The 22,885-nt window shown below is 40.7% G+C and overlaps 1 protein-coding gene and 1 long non-coding RNA gene across 4 annotated transcripts in view; one reads left to right on the forward strand and one right to left on the reverse strand.

Annotated features, from left to right (window-relative positions):
- Nucleotides 1-246: 246 nt before the first annotated feature.
- The window catches only part of LOC100645828 (dystroglycan 1), a 106,573-nt gene continuing 83,934 nt past the window's right edge, over nt 247-22,885 (forward strand). For all 3 annotated transcript variants that reach the window (XM_012308555.3, XM_012308559.3, XM_012308557.3), the window contains exon 1: nt 247-665. The gene's annotated coding sequence lies outside the window, so the exon portion shown is untranslated. The remainder of the gene's footprint in view (nt 666-22,885) is intronic.
- On the reverse strand, nt 3,340-6,456 carry LOC125385126. The gene is made up of 2 exons (XR_007224111.1): nt 3,525-6,456; nt 3,340-3,467 (listed from the first exon to the last, which is right to left on the reverse strand). It is a non-coding gene; the product is annotated as an uncharacterized LOC125385126 (long non-coding RNA).

Here is a 22,885-nt window from a genome sequence, read left to right on the forward strand (position 1 = left end):
AAATTGTGCCATTGGAAAATTTACGACAGAGGTATTCAAATGCCCATCACTAGAGGTAACGTGGTGGGCGCATGCCGCGCGACAGAGTCGGACGATCCATAACCTATTCGCGTATGGGAGTGAGACAGAGATAAAAAGAGAGAAGGCATGTAGCTAGATTACGATGGGAGGGAGACAGAGGCGCATGGAAGGGGACAAAGAGGAGCGAGCGCGCAGCAGGAAAGCTGCCGGGCGCCATACTGCTTTCGTTGGTTCGGCACAGTACGCGCCCAGCGCCTACGCGGATCGTCGCGGTGCTCGTCGTCCTCGTTTGTCGTCGCTGGTGGTGTAGTTCTCTTTACATTTTTTCCGCTCTGTTTTCTCCTCTGTAACGAATATTTCTGGTAACGACGTGCGTGTCCGCGACAAGGCCGGTCGAACGGGACAGTCGAAAGCCAGAGAGAGAGAAAAAGGGAGCGTGGTTTCAGTTCGGCCGCAGCCGCCGCTGCTGTCGCTGTTCTTTTCTCGACCGGCTCGCGAGGAGCGTGCGTCTTTCTCGTCGGTGCGAATAGACACAGTGGTGGAAGAAGAAGCACACGGGGATTTTACACGCTCGCGAAGACTGGACGCTGCACGTCTCCCCGTCTGGCTTCCGGAGTTCTGGCCGGCTCTACGCGTCCCGCTAGGTGAGTGAGAACACTCAGAGAGAACAAAAACCGCGCGATAGGTTAAGGTTAGGCGACACGTTAGACGACTCTTTCGTGCTTCTATTTCCGCGACCATAGGTAACCGTGATCCGGCCGCTGTGTGGACACGTAAAGATAGATTCCTATGTATAACCAACGCGATTGTAGCCGTGATCCGTCGCGCCGATACCGGTTACGGTTACACGCTTTTACTTTCGACCGAGGCCAACTCGGCCTCGAAACCAGTCCGCACTTTCGGAACAGCTGCTCGCCGCCCGGACCGCAGTTTCCACCGAAGGTTAACGATGCACCTTCTGTTTCTTTTCTACCACCATTGTGTCTGGGTAGCGATTTCCTTCCTTCTATGGGAATGCCTCCTCGAATCGCTTACACGGTTCTTTGTATCGGAAATTATTGGTTATCGCATTTTTTCAACACACAGGAAGTTTAAGTTTTGCAGCTACATATGATGTAATTGTAATTGTCTATAGTGATTACATATCAACGTATGTTAACATACTCGTGTCTAATGATCTTATTAGCTTAGCTTCGGCTATTCGTTATTGCAGCATCGTGTTGAATGCAAAATATTGAAACACGTTGTAGTATTATACATTACTCGTAGCTTGTATTTGTTTTTAGTCGCACCTCCGTCTTTTCGAACGTTGCTTTAATGCGGTTAAGGTACACGAACTCGAATTCTAAGGTCAATAATCTTGCGTCGACAACAGAAGCTTGGGTTATGTATTACAGTGGAATATCACGATTCGCAGTTGACGATCGTTTGCAATTTTGTCACCGCGTGTCGAGAGGCTATCGGTGACAATAAAACAAGACATCGACTGCCCCGAATCTACCGTTAACCGATTGATTCATACCCATCGATAGGGCAATAGCCGATCATTCGAAAGACTGCAGTTTATCATTTCGAACGGGACACGCTCCACTATATTTCACGTTCGCGTTCAACAAACATACGCCTCGTTATATATGTTTTTTCATTCTTTCTACGTGTTTCTTTCATACACATCTTTTTCCACTTTTGCTTTCCTTCTTGTAGTATAAACGTACGTGAACTTGGTAAACAGATCGAGGAGCGGAACTGCATTGTACTGGAAATGATATCGAATCGTTCATTCAAGCGAAATTGCCGATATTTCAAAGGCTATCGATAGCGTGTATATGTATATTGTATATATAGAACTGCCATTCACTGAAAACCGGTACCTATTAAAGTATAGCTAGAGTTCCTTCAACTCGTACTTGGCAGATGAAGTATACTAATTAGTTCGATAACTACGGACAGGCCGATTCCATTCAGCTTTCAAACTTGTGAGAAAATTTACGATATTTTTATGGCCAATAAATATCGATCCTGCGTACAAGTCTTTCAGAAGCCAGAACGATCAACGCTTCCCGTACATTTTTTTAATTCCACTATCTAGTTATGTGATTGGTATTGATTTTCATAAAAAAAAAAAAACTGGATAATATCGGATAATACAAGTCACCGTAAATTTCATAATAAATGTTAACAAGTATTTGTAACGTCATCGCGTTACCCTATTTTTTGCTTGATAAAATCGATCGGTTTGGCTTTTAAGATCTCATCGATTTTTAAAGAAACTTATCGCTACAAAACACGTAGCCTTTTCTTATTTCGTTAACTTTATTATAAAACTGTGTGGAAATTTATATGGAATGTTATTTCTCGGGAAAATAATAGTTCCATTTATACATTTGCGATAAGAGGTCAAATATAAAATCCAGCTAAGTAAGATTACAGTGATGAACGTTAAGAGCTTTTTTTATCGTCGAACTAATATTTGTCTTTCACGAAAAATATATGAAACGTTTCAAAGATGATTCTCAATGGAATTTCCTTACGAAACAGTCTGCTTTATGGTAACTCGTTATTCCGTCTGCGATGCGTCTCTTCGCCTCTCTGTCACGGTCGTAACAGAACTTCCTGTTTACTTGGCACGAGTTTTTCTCTTCTCCGCGATGTTGCATCGATCTCGTTGCCACCGAAAGTGAAATCCGCCGGTGGCCCGGGCTTGCAAATCTGTTTTCGCCTCCACTCGTCCAACCCTCTTCGCTGATGCTTCACTGTGATTTGCATTCTATGGCAGCTTTCTTGCGATTCTCAGCGTCTACAAGCTAACACGCTTGCTGAATTCCATGGGAAATAATTACTCAGCAAATGAATCAAGCTATCTACGGTCGTTCATTAAGAAACACTGCAAAGGCAAATGTCTATTTTATCGATTCGAAAACTAAAATCAACTGAAATAAAGGGTTCGGTAAAAGGGAGATATAATTACAATTTTTCTAAAAACTAGATCCATATTTATCTGAATCTTACAGAGGTATTGGGTTGGCAACTAAGTGATTGCGGATTTTGACAATACCGCTTAATAGCAAAATCAGCAACCACTTAGTTGCCAACCCAATACGTATAAAAATGTAAGTAATTTAACACGTGGAAGCATATGGGTTGTAAGAATCGAAATACGAAGAAACTAAATTCTGGTCGCGTTAATTTTCAACTCTCCCTACAAATATATAATTACCAACACAGAATTGCGCTACGTAAGATAATAATTATCGAATAATAATCGTAATAATAGTAGAATCGTCCCCAACACTCACGTTCCATCGTATTTCTTTTTTCCCCCACGCTTTGTACGTTTATCGCGGAAAAACGATGACGTTTATCGAAGATCGAGCTGCACACGGTCCGTGAAGCGCTAATCGTTTTTTAAAGTGATCGTGCAGCGAGTAGAAGGCCGGTCGGGATCCCTGAAAGAGTAGAAGCTGGTTCTCTCTATTCTTCGTTCGGTTACACGGCATACCTACCACGCCGGTGGCAGATGTTTCTTGCGGACAGAAGACACGAATCCTCCGCCATGAGTCCTCGTAACAACGGGCTTCTCGTCCTCGAAACATAAATTCCGAGTTCTAGAGCTGTGCATTATGCATGCAGCGCGATGTACGAAATATTACCATAAGTGGCGTTCTTGGTGTGCACCAAGACGAATAGCTTTTCGCCAGTTCAAACCGCACTTTGCTACTCTTCTTGGTCGACGTAGGCAACGTCGTAGACTCTAGTTTCTCAATTTCTGGACACGCGACGTTCTTCTGACATCAGTCGTTACACTGGTTAACAACATTCTTTATGCAATTTCTTTTTGCTACGGAATATGCGATTAGGTCTTCGTAACGCCAGATAACTTGGAGAAATATGCTTCTTAAATTTTAGCTCGCATCCGTTTGTTGTCACTGGATTATTCTGTTTTATTATCGTTTCATGGCACGAATTCTACTCTTTCTCGCACACAAGCGAGCAAAATTGTAATTTTAAAGAAGTAATCATTTCGTTTGTTTATCGCCGGGTTATTGTGTTTCACTGATACTCGCTTAATAGCAATTATAAGTTTCTAATCTAATTTGCAGACGAAACCGAAAGTCTGGTGGATTACGATAAGTTGAACAAATTCTAATTATAGAGAATTAATGTCGAATTCATTGAACATGACAGGATGAACTTTCATAAATTCAAATGACGGTGCGAATCCTCTGTCTGCAAGCGACACAAATTTTTCTTTCTATCGTATAGAAATGAAGAGCTAAAAGTCTGACGGATTGTGCATCTCTCCATTCCTTTCACCAGCTTCGACGTACGCAGATCCGAGAGGGTGGGTCGATCCTTCGTAGCATCCAATTCTCTTGGATGTTGGTTGAATTGAAATTTTACCGTTGAAAAAAATTTTCATCCAGCATCTCGTCGCAATTTTCACCTTCGCGTGGATTTCCTCGAGTCTCTAGCGACAGCCGAGAATTTCATATATTCGCAACGTTACGATGCAAGGCAATTCATTCGCGGTGTCTATACTTTCTCGCATTCGTTTTGCGTGGGTTTGGTAGGTGTGCGATCGTTAGCCGTGTGTTGGTTGCTGGCGAAAACGTGCTAGAGGTTCCCAGAAGTAGCAAACGGACAAGAAGAAGGTTGAATTTCGTAGAAGCTGGCTCGCGTAGCAAGAAAAGGGCGAAGAAGAAACGGGGGTTAGGATGGTACGAAAGGGATCGCTGCCAAGCAGCTGATGTAATTTTCTTTTTCCTCGTCCCTCTTCTTCTTCTTCTTCTTCTTTAAGTCGAGTCGGCTTCCTCTCACTCCGCTTTCATCGCCTTTCCAGTTAGCCAGATCGAGTGAAATCGAACTCTTTGTTTGACCGAGGAGAAGAATCCTTGGTCGCTTGTCAAACTTCCTTTAAATCGGATGGCTCGTGTCTGAGTGTCGACCTGTGGTGCCGATTCGCACGACGCAAAAGGATGGAAGGGAAAGAGCGAGCAAAGGGTCGTCGTGTTGCCATGGCGAATTTCGCGTGTCAATGGGATCCCTCGAACCGTGTTAACGAGAAAATGCCGGAAGCTGGGGAGATGGCTGCCACCCTTTTCTTTTCGTACAATTACTTTGACTTCTATCTATCTTCATGCGTTTTCGTTTTTCAAAAGGATGAAAGGATCGTAGTGCACGTTGCATAGACAGGTCTATTTCGCTTATTAAGCTGTATCCCATCGTCGATCATCAATCATATTAAAGAAGAAAATGTTTGCGTAAATAATAAATCACGCGTTACGTATTATACACGTAAGAAAATTTGCAACAAATTAAATCTCGTTATTGAGCTCGGGAATAATCGAAATATCAGTGCGACGTTCTTACGAATTTCAATTCGAGAAATTAAAGGCAATCTTCGAACGTAATAAGCTATTTGATAAGAGACCGATAAAACTTAAATACATCCGTGGGAACTTGTACTGTCTAATAAATATCGCAAACCGTACGTCACTCTGAATATTTTACACATTTTTGCAAGTTGGAATTTTCCGCAAATATCAGTAATCAGCTATCGTAATTATTTTGGCCTTCGAACGATTCCGATAACCTCATTTTTCCCTACTGCCAGTTTGTCCCATTAATCACAAAACTTTCGACGATAGATACGCCAAGAGAATGCAATTTATCTTCGTACTCTATCAAAAAAAAAAAGGTCACTCGCACGCGAGTTGCAACCGGGCGCAAAAGGGTTTATGTCATCTCTTTCTTTCTCGAGAGAGCAGAAGCAATTACATTTTTTCGTAGAACGTCCAGTGTCGAGGGACTCGACTCACGGTAGACCAGATATTCAGCACTTCACTGATGTAATTAGGTTACGTGCAAGTTGCACCTCTAGTTGGACGACGAACTTACGTTTAACGAGCCGCCACTCCGACAGTATAACGTTTTAAAAGGTCCGACATTCCGTCAGACAATAAACTTTACATTTCATCCTTCTGTTGAATAAAATGTCTAGAACTTAGTATCTCTCCGATTAAGACCAGTCTTTGTTCGAAGGTTTCATTGTACGATAGAAACTCGCCATAAAATCGAACTTTCCCAACTACACGATAGTTACGTATCTATCTATCCATCTGCATGGATATGCAGCGATTCTAACAGTTTACCTATAATCGAAATTAAGTTATATTACGAGAATCGGTGTCTTAGTTCAAGCAACTCCGCTCAGGAATAACCATTATAAATGAGAAACCTGTTTCTTTGTTACCGGTAACCATTGTTAAAGCTTTACCGACCGATAGCCGATTAATCGGTTTTTTGTCGCCGACGCTTACCGACCGATAGCCTATTAATCGGCTTTTTGTCGCTGACAATCTTTCTCCTTATTTGAACAGTAATTTGTTATTTAGTACTAAGGTACCTTGCTCAGTGGCCTCAGTTGCGTTGCTTTGTAAGCTCCCACAGTTTTATACCAATTTGAAAAACGTACCTTTCGCGATGAACAAAAAGAATGGTATTGGAGAGTCTAAATCGAAACAGAGCCGGCGCCAGGGAGAATCTGCGCCTGAGCTGCCGGTCGGACGTGCGTATGCTGTTGAACCGGTAGCAGTCGGTAAAGTTTTAATAACGCAAGTTACTTTTCGTTATGAATAACCGTTAACACTTTGATTGTCACATCGAAATCACATGTTTCGCTGAGGACGCCACGCGAGTATTTTTATTATTCAAAGCGTATAATGGCAAAATAATAATAAATTGATGACGTAAGACAACGTTCTTCCCCAATGGACCGTTTATCTTATTGGTGGTCACGGGTGACCCACGGTGGCGCCTTGGTAACAGTTGATAGCGACATATTATTTATAACAAGGCTTCGTTTATTTCAACAAACCATTGAACGTGCAGAATATATTATTACACGTCGAAACGTGTAGAAGATATTAGTATTTGCTCATTCTATATATAATAGTAAGGTATGTGCACACTTCTAACTTCAATTATACGATTATAAAGCAGCATTTACTATTATTTTCTAAGGTGTGTTTATAATAATATTCGTAGATTAGCACTCAAAGATGTGGATGCAAACACAGCGCACCGTTAGATGCAAGATTTGTTCTCATTCTTTTTTATTGATGTTCTAATCGTTCAATGAGGCACTTTTTATTTCAAAGTATCTTCTATTTATCGGTTATATTCAAAATGCCCTGACTGTCAATTTTCATTCACTTTTCACAATTGTAAGAAGCTCGAGCGCTCCGGTCACCAATGACCTCTGTGACGTCACTGGAGAAACCGTGGCAGGTTATATTTGGCCAACGTGGCAGTCAAAGTGTTAAGAGTGTCGCTTGGTTGCTAAGGTCGATGCTTGTCCAGAGTAGAGTCTTCCAAAAGTATACGATAAATCTGCCATATTCTAATAATCGATATTTTTGAAACGTTCCATCTTCGTTTCCTAATCCCACGATCAAATGAAGAGACAGCTTCGGTAACACGGAATTGATTAATTAAAATTGCTTATCAATTTTATGGATTTCTATGGAAACAGTCGTTCTTTCAACTGTCCAAAGTTGTTTTCTTAAAATGCAAAGAAAGTTTCAAGGTATAGTTGTACAGTGGTAGGTGAAGTTTTTATCAGTCAAAGTGTTAAATAGATAGGAAGAGCGGACAGAGACGAAGGATCCATTCTTAGCCTGCCATTTAAGAATTGGAAGATGTCTGACGATCGTTGCATCGTCGGTGCCCTTTCAAATTTCACAAGAAACAAGAACCTTTCAACGAACCGCGTGTTCAGAGTGCCCTTATCTATCGCGGAATTAACATGGACGCCGTGGAGGGCATCGTCGCGTCGTCGTACGCTCTCACGCCCGTTCATTAAGACTCATTAGCAGCGCGGTGACCTCCGCAGATCCTCCGATTACACGGCGCGTATACGTCAAGTCCTCTGAACGCGCAGATGCTTCAGCCTGACACGTCCGCCGATATATCATTTCGTATATCGGAGGGTGAAACCCCTCCGGAGCATCGACAACCTCCTCTAATCACGATCTCTCGTGGTCAACATCGCTCTTTGTGAGCGTGACTTTCTCTCTCTCTCTCTCTCTCTCTCTCTGCCCCTAGCTTCTTCTCTTTCGCCTGCTCGTGTCTCTCGATGTGTACATAAATACACGTGTCGAAACGGTCTAGCAAGAGTCGTGTGTGAATCCCGCGGGCCAATTAGCAATGAATGAGACTCGAGTCATTTCTATTCGACGTCCGTGCTCTTGGATCAATGACGTTGCAGACGGAGCTTAGAATTCGAAGATAATATTCGAAGATAGGATCTGCGGGTATCAGAGACGTTGTTCTTTGTTCCGATGTTTTAGCGAGGATTTCAGTGTAGGAAAGGAAGAAGAAGGCGAAATTTCTCGAAGATTTTGATATATCGATAGTTGTATTTTAGTCATCGTGAAAGTTCAGAATTTAGAATACTCGAAAATAGTCCGAAGAAGCGATACGACGACGAGATATGATTCAGAGTTTGAGCTACTTTCTTTCTTCCGGGTGTGATGAAGAGCGAAGAATTTGAGGTAAGAATTGTGAAAGTATTTTAATGCAAAAGTATGTTTACGTGGAAAGCCTTCGAAGAGAATACGAATGCAAGATAACAACATCGACGAGGAAAGAATATTCTACGAAACGAAGTCGACGAATAGCATCGACTCGAACAACGATACTTGGAGTTTTCCTTATAGATACCACGTATCTAGCCGGAAAGTTGGCGCCGCCTAGATTGTACCTCGTCGTTTTACGATGCCAACCTGTCGTAACAAGAGACTATTTGCCTAGGTCGATCGTACTCTTCGTCGCATTTTACGCGGCAATTTTACCGAAGTATCGTTTGATTAAGTGTCCTGTAACTTATGACCTACTTCGTACAATTCCCAGATATCTGCATTGCCACAGCAATTATCCGTCATCCTAATCTGTTTAACTTCCACGCAGTTCTTATATCTCACTTCTGTTATACCACCTTCTATTACAAATTAAACCACACCTCGTGCACTAAAAGTCAAAGCTACACGGTAAAAGGTATCTTTCTTGAAAGCAAAAATCCAAGTCACGTTATTGCACGAAACACCACACGACATGGCGAGACCACGTAAGACGGGAGAGTAACAGCGACGGTGGTCTGCTTCTTGAGAAGCGTCGCGCCCGTAACGCCGGTCGTAACATAGCAACCTATCAAGGCGTATTAGAGCAGGCACGTTTTTTTCGAGACAGTAGGTCGACCGTTTAGACTTTTAGACGGCATCCACTTCAATTTTAACTTACACCGTGGCGTCGTAAAAGCAGTCCCCTCGGCATACACCGAAGCTTTTATATACCGCGAGTTGCAGAAATGCTCCGGTGCTTTCGATGCGTCTTTGCGAGGACGATGGTGCGCGGATTTGTGGGAGGTGGAACCGACCAGCGATGCGAAAGCTTCTGGTCGTGTCTGTAGCCAACACGGTCCTTTGTATACCGCACCCTGCTACTACATATCTGGCCGTGTACGTCGTCTACACGCGTCGCAATTAGCCGGCCAACATGGCTCGTGTGCTGGCACGCATGAACATCGCGATATTATGGTCACGTAATGGTGATGACAATGGAATTTGTCAGGAGTCCATGACGAATCGTCGATACGGATGGCATCCTGTTTCGAACGTGCAGCTTCGGGTTTGTATATTTTAGTCGTCTTGTTAATTAAATTTAGCACCATTCCTTGCAACTTTCCTCGATCGTTCCCTCCGCCATTCCTATATTTATATCGTAATTTCTTATTTATGTATTCTGCTTTTAAACTTGTCTATTTCATTCCATATGTATCTTTATGTTATTTTGATCTGTTCTATTATTATACAGTTCGTCTTTAAATAGCGTTGATCTTATAGAATTTGGCAGCGTGACTAATCTCGTTTTAGTATTCTATCGAAATTTTCTTATTTATAAAAGTTGTATTTTCGATATTCCACTTTTTAAGTGAATTTATTTTTCGACCTGTGATCTTCAGTCGGCATCAACTTGATTAAACTCTAATTTTACCGGCTGGATTAAACATCCTTTTAATTAAAAACGGCTTTCAGGATTAATTAAATTTCGTTTGTTTATTGGCGAAAGGGTTCTGTTGTTCTTCTTTCATTTTGCTTACACGTACGTTTCTACGATTCTCAGCGTGTTTGTTGCTCCTGTAGCACACGGTTTTTCTTTGCCGGCAATAACTTGCAGCTCGAGGCGGTCGGTACGCGCATTGTCGTGGATCCGTCCAGCATGCACGTCCCTGGTAAATGGACACAGGGGTCCGGGGCTTTGTCTCTGTCGCGCCACGTGTGTCAATGTAATTTACTGCCTTCAGCCTGTGTCCGCAAACATCCTCCACGCATATGCGTTCATCGGCGAAGAAACGTCGCCGCCCTTTAACCACCCCTGATTTACGCTCGAGAGGAGGCGAGTTCGCGACGGAAGCTCGCAATCTGCCGGGAAAACGACTTCCAGCGAACACGTGTAATGTGCTTTCTTAATTTTCTCTTTCCTTTCCTACCGAGCTATTCCAATCGTTTTACCGAGATTTACGATCTATTTTCTGTTTCTTCTTTACCCTACGTACACCAATTTTAAATATTCCTAACACGTTACGTTAGAGACATAAATATGCCGCCTTTTGTACACACAGACACACATGTATATAGTATTAGGTTGTCCGAAAAGTTTTTTTGTTTTGTAAGAAAATAATACACGCACAATGTTTTTTGTTTTATATTACTTTATTTATTACTTTATTGTATTTTATATTGAATATATTACTTTATTGATAGAAATAGAACGAAATGGATCGTACCTAATTCAATGAAATAACATTAAACAAATTGTTGTTCATCTATTATCACCTTACGAAACGAAAGAAACTTTTCGGACAACCTAATAGGATCACGTTTATCTGAATTTCATGTCTTAAAACAGAAGTCTTGTCCCTTACACGTTCGATATTGTGTATAAGCAACGTTGTACTCAGATTTTTGCGCGTTATATCTCGTTTAGAAAATTGTCCAGAAAAATGATTCTTACTCTCACAGGCTAAAATGATCCGGTTTTGAAAAGTTTAGCAGCCGATTAAACGTACGTCTTCTATTGGGTTGGCAACTAAGTGATTGCGGATTTTGTCATTAGACGCTATTGACAAAATCCGCGACCACTTAGTTGCCAACCCAACAGTAGAAAAATCACAGGTAGCTGAAGTATTTAGCGAATTCTTTATGGCAGATGCATGTCAGCCCAAGTAGAATTTGACTGTGATAGTCAGACGTTCCTTCGTTATATCGCACGCTTGATAAAAGTGTGCTAACATGTAATGTTTTTTTAATGGTACTTTTGTTGGGAATTGCTGCAAATACTGGAAACCGAAAGTTGAAAAGAAACGGGTTATCTTTATAAGCTTAGGAATTTATGACAAAATCCTTTGCACAATATTATCGTTACGTATCGCTTCCGGGGAAAAATACAGCTGTACCACGTTTCAGGACAATTTCTTTTTTGCCGCGAGATAACTATAATATGGATCAAGGATCACGCGTAGAAAAGGAATCGAAGGCATTAACGATTATTCGCATTTATTCACCGGACTCCACGAGAGCTGGAAAGTGCTCTTAAGCTAAGTTTCGCAATTAAAGCGTCCCCCGTGGACGTTTCTTTTCGAATTTATACAGCGCGAGTCCTGCTCGGGAAACGAGTTCTTTTTTGTTTCTCGTCGTACTAATTACAGTACGCTATAATCTTGAACCGTTTCTGCTACCAGCGAGGATACATACTCGCGACATACTGAAATTGTTACTTTCGTGTCATAAATATGCATCGTGTATGATTCGATGTTGCACGATCTTCAGATTCGTGATATTAACTTAAAGAAAAGAAAAGCAAACGAAAAAATAAAATATCGCAGAAAGATTAGATTCCAACGTGAACATTATGTTACTCGTTCGAAACGTAATATATGTAGTTTATTCGTGCAAGTTAATTCGTACGTCTGTAATACTTTAATGCAATCTTTGCTTCAATTACGAACGACTTTCAAACGCTTCGAATATCGCACAGTTGCATGATTCTTATAATAATCGCTACGATCGAAGACTACGGGACAAGATAGATGCTTTTCACGGGAAAGCAATTTCGTGCAAAATTCAGTCACCAAAAACGTTTCCCCGTTGTATACCGCGAAATAAATTTTATGCCAGTTGCCACACGTTTCTACAAAACGTACCGAATCAAATAAAATGCAAAACGTCGATCCGCGTCAGCCGTCAATCTCGCGTTAAAATCACAAATTCGATAAAAAGAGAACGTATTTGTTAAATATATTTTCCTCCTGCGCTCCATGATGTTGTAAAACGTTAAGAGAGATCGCGAATATATCGGATTTTCTTCAAAAAACTACGCTGCGTGCCGACGAAAAAAGCAAATACGACTTGAAAGAAACTTGCAAATATAAAATCGGTTTCTTATCCCCTGCGGCAATCGACCGTCTGGGGAATTGTTGGCAGGAAACGCGCGAACGTTTGTGCAACGGCGTAAAAAGGCCAGGGGATCTCGGTTGAGCAGATTTATGCGGTTGAATCGCAGTTACGCGGACGCGCAAGAGGCGCACACTAGTTTCGCACAAGCGAAAGTAGCAGCGAATCGTAGGAATTAAGCGTTAGAACAAATCAACGCGTCCCCCGTGCATGTCCCTTGGAAAGTCGTTGTATAAATTTCATTTATACAGTCGTCCTCGTCCACGATCATATACGCCGTGCTTCTTGCACGAAATTGTCGGTTTAATTGCCATTTGTGGCTTAATACCGTGCTTACGTATATTTAGCAAAGTTGGTTAGAGATGAACTTCCATCTCACTTTAACTCCACTGTCGTTATCTTTCAGTAAAGTAAACCATTTCGAACCGCGATGGTTCGTAAAGGTAATTTAGTAGCTCGATAGCTTAGAAAACGGAATTTAACTTTCGAAAATTTAGGTTTATTATCCTACGGACTCCTTACAGTTATTTTCCGCGAATTTTCCATAATTTGTTACAGCATCTACACACGCGGGGGACTTCAAACGAAGTAAAACAGGAGAAAGAGAAAGATCAGGTAGAATTAATATGGCGAGTTAACACGACGTTTAATACGAAGTTTGAACAGCCCGGATCAAAAAGCTTGCCATTGGTTTGCGCGCTCCAACGAGATACCAGTCGCTTTAGCTCTTTTATTTCTGTTGTTTTATCTCAGTCGGACTTTTTGTCCCTGGCCGAGGTGAAATTAAGCGTTGGACGCGAAGACGAACGGTTACACAGGGCCCTGGTCGGACATAGCGGGTCCGTATTAAAAGGTAGAAAAATTGAAACTGTCTCGAGCAAAGATTACGCATCCTGGTGCGCCTTGTTGGACACGATTTCATGGGGCAGACACATTGTCGGCCAGGCTCACGGTGTAATTTCAGTTAAAAAGAGAGGGGACGGACCATTTAACGGTGTCGAGCGCACTGTCTCCTCCTCTGTTGCAGTGAGCGCGGCATTAAAAAGTTTCCACGGCGAGCAGCACACTGCCTCAGGTAAATCGTGGCTCGTTCGAGCTCCGCTGGCTTTGCCTGGGCTAGCTCCCAGCTCCGAACTTTCGATGGCTGTTCGCGTTAATGGTATTTTCGTGGCATTTTAACCCGGAACCGAGCGTGTTGCTCGACCAACGCCCGCCCTGGGGAACAGGCGCGGATTTATCTTCCTTCTGTTGACCCTTTTTCCTGGCGTTCTTATTGGTACGCTGCCGGATTTTTATACATCCCTGGAAAATTTATTGCTGGTACTAGCGGTGCGGTTAAAGCGGTCTATTCATATTTTTTCACAGAAACTTTATGAATTTATATCGGCTGCGTTGTTGGACATCTGAATTTTTGGTCGATCCTTTCTTGAATGCTTCGCGTTACACGTACCTTTTCTATTTTCTTCTTCTCTTCTTTTTCCAGATACCTTTCGTTTCGATTTCTCTGTTATAGATCTTACATTTTAACCACTTGCGCTACCAATAAACTCACGGTTGCGCGTGCCGTGCGCTACAATATAACACGTTGGTAGTGTCACAGGCTCAAGAAGACCACCCGCTCAGAAACATTCTGCATACCACAGCCATCGAAACAATAACCAAATAATAACGGAATAGGCGCCTCTGAAATGACACCAGACTACAACGTAGTCCCTTCAAAGGGACTAAAACCCGCGGTATAAAAACCCCGCAAAATAAGCGCTCGGATCAGTCTGTTAAAACATTTTGTCCCAGTCTCTTGTAACACTTTGAACCCTCATTCTGTTGAATTTGCATAATAAATTCTATTATCATACATAAAGTTCAATTTCTTCACCTTATTCGTGAAACGTTTGAACTGCGACGCGAGGAGATCACCGACGATCTATCGATTTCGGGATTTAATGTGTCTGCGACGTGACAGTAGCTCAGCGCGTTGGTAGAGTCTTACATAAAGAATTTTACATGGATATGAATAAATACTCACGGCAACAATAGCATTTTATTTATTAATAAGTTACTACTGTATGATAGATTATTACAAACGAACTATCTGACTGTTGTCATTTTTATTTCTGCGACAAATGACTATCGACGTGATATACACGCTGGCGATTTTGCAACAAAAGCACGTCTTTCTAGCGCAAGTGGTTAATCGTTTAGGTCTACGTAGAAATGTACGTACGCAATACTGTTCTTCGGATATATTATACGAAATGGTAAAAGTATAATACCACGGTAAAACTCCATTTGTTGGAACGAAATTTTAATTAGTATCTGATTAAATGTATTACCGATTGAATCCACTCGTGCCAATACGAATTCCTGTTATTCGAATGAAAAGCAAAGGTAGCTAGCAAACTTGCTAAACTTTAATTACATAAGCTTGTTGTTCCGTGAAAAGTTGATATATAATCGGAATTCTATAGTAGTTGTAATATGTAGAGGTCGATAGTCTTTTATTCGATCCTATTTCATCCTGAATTTGCGTAAACACCCATAGTCTACTTACTAGATTGCCGACATCTCTCAATGAACGATTACGATGACTGGTTCTTTCTTTGCTTTTCCTCTTCCACTTTTTCTTTGATAAGATAGGAATGCTACTACCTTCATCGAACAGAATTTGCATTCATTCGAAGATGATATTTAGGGACGAAGCGAGGGATTGAAGTTCTCTCGAGACTGTTCGTTTGATATTGAAATAAGGACGATGGAAGGATAAGGCTTCGCTTTGGACAATTCCATCAGGAATTGTATGAATTGATATGCAGTCGAGGTCCCGTGCACTTGCCTTTCAAATTTTCAACACACACGCCACCGTTCCAGATAAAAAAGTTGGCTGGAATATGCACGCTCCACTTTCGCGATACGATATAAAATCGAAGTGCAGGAAACACCTGTTGGGATACTTCGGTGCAGAAGCGAAGTTTCGCGTAACACTCGTTGGATATGGGGGACTGTGTTGGGGGTCGGAGATGTTGTAATACTTCGGCACGAATATACGCCACTTTCCATCTTGTCTTTCGTCGTCTTTCATCAAAACTATCTCGACTGTTACACGAGCGACGACTGTCGTCCAGGACTAGCTATCGTTCGCTTAGACTTAACTTCATTCGCGATTCTGAATAACTGTAGAGAATTTCACCTATCGATACGTTCTCTGATGATCAATTACTCTCCTTTACTTGTAGGTTTCCTTTTTTTAATAATAATAAAATGAACATTAACATTTTAAACATTTAACAATACAAACAAACAAATTTATCATTATAAAATTTTAATTTCGGCGTTTGTCATGCGTATGGACAATTGAAAATATGTTCTGATTCCTCGATTTTCTATTCTTCTTAAATCTAATAGTTCTTTGTAAATAATTTCTTTGCATACGTTAGCTTAATAATACATTTGCAATATAGACACCAGGTATGTAATAATATATCACACACGCTATGTTTATTCGCAAGGGAAGCTGCGAAAAGAATTGATCTTTTGCAAAATTCTCTTCACATTTTGGGCTACTTTCCTTTTGGGCTTTGGGCTTTGGGTTTCCTTTTTTTAATAATAATAAAATTTTAATTTCGATGTTCGCCATGCGTATGGACAATTGAAAATATGTTTTCATTCCTAGATTTTCTATTCTTCTTAAATCTAATAGTTCTTTGTAAATAATTTCTTTGCATACGTTAGCTTAATAATACATTTGCAATATAGACACCAGGTATGTAATAATATATCACACACGCTATGTTTATTCGTAAGGGACGCTGCGAAAATAATTTACGAAGAAGAATTGATTCTTTGCAAAATTCTCTTTACATTTTGGGCTACTTGTAGATTTCCTTTTTTTAATAATAATAAAATTTTAATTTCGGTGTTTGCCATGCATATGGACAATTGAAAATATGTTCTGATTCCTAGATTTTCCATTCTTCTTAAATCTAATAGTTCTTTTGAAATAATTTCTTTGCATACGTTAGCTTAATAATACATTTGCAATATAGACACCGGGTATGTAATATATCACACACGCTATATTTATTCATAAGGGAAGCTGCGAAAATAATTTACAAAGAAGAATTTGTTCTCTGCTAAGTTAAACATTCGTCGAAAAATCCCAAACCATTCTATTATTTAACACCCTGTCTGATAAAATTGTCTCTGTGAAAGGGTCAAAATATGCACTAGCTTGTTGCTAATATTTTCTCATAGACGACACATTCTTCTTACAACAATCGAAAACCTTTAGTTGCGTTTGCTTTTAATCACTGTGTACGGTATTGCCGCATTTTTAATCTTTTCGAACGACTTTATGAAAGGAATGGAACGCAAGAAGAGGCCGCAGGGGGAAAAAGAGCAAGGGGAGGGGGAGATATTTTTCGCACGATGCGCCACCCGCATCCCGGTCACGATTAATTAACCAGCAACCGAGCGTGTCCTATTTACGAAGTTAAATGGAAAATAGAACGGCGAGGATTGAACGGTGCCAGCAGGAAGGGACGAAAGTCGATGGCTCCTTCCGGTGAGTTCGCACGATCACGCGGAAAAAAGTGTCGATCGGACGTGCGGAAACTAGCGACGCGGCTCGACACCTTTTCGTCGAAAATTGCTTTTCCATGCTATTCCCTGACGTTCGTGTCGTTGATTTTACTATTTGCCGCGACTGGGTTATGAATTTTCCAACGGTTCTAAAGATGGATAGATAGGTGTTGTTGCCGAGGTGCGCAAAAGTAATAAATATTTCAAAGCCTAGCTCGTTGCAGCTGCTAGCATACGTATCGCATTTTAATACACGTTATATTTAACCGTTTGCAGCCGTGAAACGCCTTAACGATTCTTTTTATCCGCTTAAACGAATCGGCGTGTTTCCCACAACATCAACTAATTCAATTAATTCGAAGGTGTGAAATAAAGGAACAGGTACAAGCAACCTGTTGAAGCGAACAAAACAAATAAATCAGCACACGGTTATGAGCTAACACGGTGATAGCAAATGAACTTTTAAGAAACGTTGTAATTAATCGTAAAGTAAAACTAGTGTCTGGCTTTGAAACAAACGTTTAAAGTTCGCTGAAGATATCGTTTTTGCAACAACGATTAATATTACCTCGACTTTAAAGATAGCACGTTTTAAACGGTTTATCGTCGCTCGACTTCGTTTGTACGAGATTAGATTCGCCGAAATTGATCGAAGCCAAGTCGAAGGCCGAGTTTGAACGAAGAACGATAACAATTTAGCAAAGTAGAAGTGTTGGTTGGCCTGCAGTAATCCATAGTAGCGTACTATGTTCAGTGTACGTCCTCCATCGCGAAGATAGGACGATGCCTCGAAAGGAAGCGGCTTTATACTCCTTTCAACTTCCGGTCACACAAAGCGAACCTTGTCTTTCTTTCTCTCGAGCGGCCATCTCTCGACGAGCTGTGGAGAGATATTAAAAAAAAAAAAAGGGAAAAAAGGCACTCGCCCTTATAGTCGAGCGGAAAGTTCGAACTCCGCCTGCTTCGTTCAAAGGGGACTTTGTCGAAAATTAAAAGCTGCCCGTTTCCGTTGATTCTCTCGCGTGGAATTCAAGCGGGCTACTGTTTGACCCGAACAGACTTAGTTTCTCACAGCAGTGGAAACTCAGTCTCGAAACTTATCGAGCGATGCTTCGAAGCTTTTCGAAAATTTCGTGAATTACTCTTGTTTCTGTTCATCATCGTAGTAGAGGTTCGGTTTATTTTTTCGGAGCCTTGGAAACCTCTAGATATTCTTGCTTGTTTCCAATACGAACTTGCCTAGATGAAAATAAGTTTGGATTTCGATTTGTCGTTCTCTATACTTCAAAATTGTTAGAAATATCGAGAACGTGTGACAAGATGATTAGATTCAAATTCTTCATCTCGTTCGCGTTTCAACGAGCAAATATAGCGACAAGAAAAATCGCCGTAAGATTAAAACGGAGTATTTTCACGAGCTTAATCCTTTGCGTAAAAAGTGTTAATTTATAAATATTATTAGTTGATAAATATTGCAAGTTTTGTTTAATAAAAATTCCTGAGAAGATACTAATGAAATACGAAATACCATCAGTCGCCCGTAGCGTTCAAATGTACTGGCACTTTTCCACGCAAAATCTAAATAGCGCGTCGCTCTGCTTGCGACTCAAACGGTCAAGAAACTTTTCATCGGCAACGCGAAAAATGCAACAGTATGAAAAGAAAAGCGCGGAAAGAATGCAACAGACTTGAGAAACGTATTCGCTGATAATTCCAACCTGACTCTCGTAGCCAAACGAAAGCACAAGAATCGAAGATCTCGAGCCACCGAGTTTCTAATTCACCGGGCACCTTCAGTTTCGCGAACAAAAGAAAAATAATCGAATATGTTCGTACTTAGAATTCCAAGCAGAAACACGAGAGAGGCTGCTGAACGGGAAAATCATCAATATTAACGAGGAAAGAGAGGACGTTTGTACATTAACGTACATCTTGTTCGAAGATAAGACGAGCCTAACCGACGAGTTCCTTGTCGTTCGTTTCCGTTCCGGCGAGTTGGTTCGTTCGTTTGGAAAGTCAGTCACGTCGATCTTTCCCCGTCCCGTATTTTCCATCAGCTGACGGGTCGCACACGAAACCATTTGCAGCGAAACGTTATCGCGCAAATCTACATTTGGGATGGTGTGGTAAAATCGCGATCGCGTATTAAAAGACAGTCGCGTGCAAAGAATTGGTAACGCGAGATTTCCAAGCGAAAGCTTTCCAGTTATACCGGTTAACGGTTTGTTGGCCATTTTCCCGGAATCTTCGGAAACGTTCGTCAAACGAACTTACTACTCCCGCCGGAAATTACAATTTCTTTGTTTCCTTCCGTTGGCCTAAGTCGGATTCCACGAACTCGCTGGATTTCTTTCAGCTTCGCCGTCCTTTGCTTTCTATATCATCGGGATTATTGAAATACGCAAGTGGCAGCTTAACAATAGAACTACCATACCAGTTAAATTGACCGGTTTTACAATTTTATTTTAAAATTCCTACTTCATGTTATATTTTTTCCGCCATGATGTAATGACCTTCGCAACGATAACTAAAAGGATAATATAATGAATTTTACTTCGCTTTTCATGTATTTAAACTGAAAATAATTTTGTGTCGAGGCTACTTGTATCAATACCAGTCAAAACGATTGGTAGTTGTCAAAGTGTAAAAGGTCTCAATTAACCAATTTCCTAGTTTTTTACAATTTATACTGCGTATCATTCATGATGACGATATCAGTTATTAGGAAAATTCCGGATCGATCGCTAGATGCTAATAGTAGAAATACCACAGCAGTCAAAATGACTGGTTCTACAATTTTATAAATGTGTCAGCCCTCGTTTAGGGATGATGGTCCCAGTTGGATTAAAAATACCAAAAATGTACTACATAAAATGGAATTGCTTCTGTAAGAAAGTAGTAAATCAATAAGTATAAAAATATTCTATTACGTATTTCTCAAAGACCAGTTATTTTCACTGGTTTTGGTAGAAATAGCTGGTAGTTCTAGCGTTAAGGTTGTAGCGTAATTTGTTATTTTTTAATCAGAAGAGTACAGCGTGTTCGATGCGTAACGATATTTTAAGTATCCTTTTCTCGAATGAAAAATATTGTCGTGTTTTTAAGTGAATTATAAAGTTTACAAAACATTAGAATTTTCGTCAGTTATCTCCGTAAAAGTTATCATTAGGTTGTCCGAAAAGTTCCTTTCGTTTTATAAGGGAATAATAGACTCACTATGTTTTTTCTTTTATATTAGTTTATTGAATTATGCACGAACATAATAATAGAAATATAACGAAATGGATCATGCTTAATTCAATAAAAGAAATTGTTCATCTATTATCACCTTACGAAACGAAAGAAACTTTTCGGACAACCTAATAAATGCGATCAGACGACTGTCTTTTACCGACAGTGAACTTTCTGTCGTTCAAATTGAACAGTCAACGTAATGGTAACGAGTAACGTAACGATGAGCCATTGGGAGGTGAACGTCGATCGATGATCGACAAGACGATGTACTTGTGCGACGAAATTAAGAAATTGGCAAAAAGCGGAGTCGATCGGTTCGCTTTCTGAGAAGCGGAAGCAACAATTCAGCAGATTTTTTCGCTACTTGAGTTTTTCAAAGTTTCAAGCGAACATAATAGCAGTAACTGTTGCAAGACTTTTTAGCAGAAATACTCTCGATGTTCGAAGTTCGATGGATCGTATTGCGCTCCTTTTCGCGCTTCCTTCTCCGCCATCGTCGAACCGACGTAGCTTGTTTCGCGTCGCCGGACAGCTGATTAACGGAAAGTGTTTCTGTGTAAAAGGGAGCCGCGTAGCGCAAATGGAGAAACGGTACCCGACGTTAAAAACGCAAGGAAACGTGTGTACCAAGTTGCCTGGCAATGATGGCGTTGTAAGATTAATAGCTCGTTGCAGCCGCTTTTTACAGGTTTTCAAGTATTGGCTTGGCAACTAAGTGATTGCGGATTTTGTCAATAAGTGGTATTGAAAAATCCGCAATCACTTAGTTGCCAACCCAATAGCTTGGAAATGTCAGCTTCCCTATGAAACGGTAATTCTACTTGAAAAATGCGTACAATTTGAGCTGCACAATTTACGTTAACTAGCGAAGCTGTATTCAAAATAAACACTGTCGTAGCATATTTAAATACGAATACGAACGTATGTACTTACAGCGGAGAGAGAAATAAGACGAGAGCAGCTTCCGTCTCGCTATAGAGGAATCTGAGATGGAATCTTGCTCCGCGGATTAGATCTGATTAGGGTTGACCGAAGGAAGTGCACAGCCTTATTTCTTCGTGAAATGACCACCTTCGTGAAATGACCACCTTCGTCATCCCTCGATGTACAGGCAACCAGTCGCGATCTCCGGATCGTGCAAGTAAAAAACCATGCGATCGTTCGAATAGAATATTAGATGCGTTAATAAACATGAATTTTCAAGCTACGAGCAATTATCGTTCGCTTGGAATTTTATTTTTCCGGTGACTCGGATATCACGTCGCCGATAATTCCCCAGAGAGTGGATCAATAAGTTCTGGCGACATCGCTATCTATATACCAACTATAAATCCCAAAGAATCGGTGCTGCAACAGCAGAATCTTTTGAGAATTTTATGGTTCGGACGTGCTGTGGATTATCTATGGCCAATTGGTTTCGAAGATAAACGAGCATCATCGCTGATTTTTCTTGGAGTTGCAGCTTTTCCATTCTCTCTCCTTGCGCTACAGCGAGATATACAACGAAAGATATTCGCGTACCATTGTTTTCGCCGTAACATTTGCATAGCGATTAATTGGGACGAAGCGTATGATATTTCACATAATAAGAGTTTCACGCGAGCACAAAAATTAACGACGGTAACGGGATGGAAGCGCCTTATTGGAAAATATTTGCAAACACAAATCTGTAGCCACGGTATATAGCGAGGTTAATTTGAAATAAGATTGAAGGTAAAGATTTATACAATTAAGAGTACGATAATACAGGGCATTAATAGAAAATGCCACAACGAGATTGAGAACAGAATTGAAGATAAACGTTTACCAAGGGAACGATTTAAATCCGTAGAATAATTCGCTGGAAGAAGAATTCACTCGTTGTTAATGGTAGATCAACAGTATGTGTAATATCTCGTTTAATATTTCACACGATCTTCGCTATTCGTCGTGCAGCGTTTAGCACTTTGACTGCCACGTCGAAATCACATGTTTCGCTCAGGACGCCACGGCAGTATTTTTATTATTCAAAGCATATAATGGCAAAATAATAATAAATTGATGATTAAGACAACATTTTTCTCCAATCGACCGTTTATCTTATTGGTGGTCACGGGTGACCTCCGTGGCGTCTTGGTAACAGTTGATAGCGACATATTATAACAAGGCTTCGTTTATTTCAACAAACCATTCGCATTCGTTGTTTCGTCGTAAGCAAAACGTGCAGAATATATTGTCGAAACGTGTAGAAGATATTAGTAAACAGTATTTGCCCATTCTATATATCATAGTAAGGTATGTGCACACTTGTAACTTCAATTATATTATTATAAAGCAGCATTTACGATTATTTTCTAAGGTGTGTTTATAATAATGTTCGTAGATTAGCCCTCAAAGATATGGATGCAAACACAGTGCACCGTCAGGTGCAAGATTTCTTCTCATTTTCTTTTTATTGATGCTCTAATAAAAATGTTTAATCGTTCAATGGGGCACTTTTTATTTCAAAGTATCTTCTAGTTATCGGTTATATTCAAAATGCCCTAACTGTCAATTTTCAT

This window comes from Bombus terrestris, chromosome 5, assembly GCF_910591885.1.
Source record: "Bombus terrestris chromosome 5, iyBomTerr1.2, whole genome shotgun sequence".
In the NCBI taxonomy this organism is placed as follows: Eukaryota; Metazoa; Arthropoda; class Insecta; order Hymenoptera; family Apidae; genus Bombus; species Bombus terrestris.